We start from the raw sequence: 1,481 nt of genomic DNA on the forward strand, positions 1-1,481 counted from the left end.
TGTGTGTGTGTGTGTGTGTGTGTGTGTGTGTGTGTGTGTGTGTACTGAGATAGATAGATAGATAGATAGATAGATAGATAGATAGATAGATAGATAGATATTAGAAAGGAAGCAGGATTAATATCGAATAGCCATCTTTCTATCCTACTCAACGTGGATGAATTATTAGAATGCTGAATACTAAGGTATTCACCTACAGAGACCTGATAGAGATGCTAAGAGCACACATATATCGCTAGCAGACACTGAGGAAGCGCAGTACGCTGAAATCACGTGATCTAGCAGTTTCAGCGTTTATGACATACGGTATGATCTGGGGATTATTTAGCTGCCCTTTCTAAGAAGGTGTACTACCACTTACATACATACAGGGGTTGGACAATATAATAGAAACACCTTAAAATTTCAATCAGATTTATTCTAATATGGGGTAGGACCACCCTTGGCAGTAATTACAGCTTGAATTCTACGAGGTATGGACTCCTACAAAGTTTGAATTGTTTCCAAAGGAATTTTTGTCCATTCTTGTTTTACTGAAATGCACCATTAAATGTTCAATAATATTGAGATCTGGGGACTGTGGTGGCCAGATAAGATGTTCAACTTCACTAGAATGTTCCTCGTGCCATTCAGTAGCAACTTTAGCTGTGGGAATTGGTGCATTATCATCCTGAAAGATTGCGTTTCCCTCCGGAAACAGTTCCGCAACCAGAGGATGAATTTGATCAGATAAAATGCTTAAATAGTCTTGACTATTAATTCTGCCACGAAGGGAAACCATTGGGCCGACGGATTTCCAAGATATAGCCTCCCAGATCATCACAGATCCTCCTCCCTGTTTAACAGTTGGAAGAAGGCAGTCTGGGTCAAATGCTTCTTTTGGCTGTCTCCACACGTATACTCGGCCGGTGGTCGGAAATAAGGTAAAAGATTACTCATCCGAGAAAATAACATTCTTCCACTACTCTAGGGACCAATTCTATAGGTTTTTAATCCACTCTAAACGCTTTCTACAGCACCTGGTGAATAGATTTTGTGGAAACTGGGTTCTTGAGGTAGTCATTAAGCTCTGCAGTAATATTGGGAGCTGAACTTTTGTTATCCTTTCTAATAATGCGTATAAGAGTCCGACGGTCCCTATCTGAAAGATTTGGTTTTCTTCCGGAGTTTTGTTTCGACGAGAAGGTTTTTCCCTCTTTCCCAAAGACTATCATTACTTTCGAGACAATACTTCTTGATACACCAAACATTGTTTTCGTTATGCTAGCGCCTGCGATACGAGCACCAACAATTTGACCACTTTGAAAGCATGATAGATCTACCATTTTAATGAATTTTAATTAACTTTTTCTGATGATATCTGAAAAGAAACAGCAATTTTAGCAAAACATATTAAGCAAGACTAACAATAAATCAAAATACATAAAAATAAAAAAAAGCTGTTGACGGTTTTACAGAGATTTCAAAATTATGATGCTATG

Source organism: Octopus bimaculoides, chromosome 1 (genome assembly GCF_001194135.2).
Source record: "Octopus bimaculoides isolate UCB-OBI-ISO-001 chromosome 1, ASM119413v2, whole genome shotgun sequence".
Lineage (NCBI taxonomy): Eukaryota > Metazoa > Mollusca > Cephalopoda > Octopoda > Octopodidae > Octopus > Octopus bimaculoides.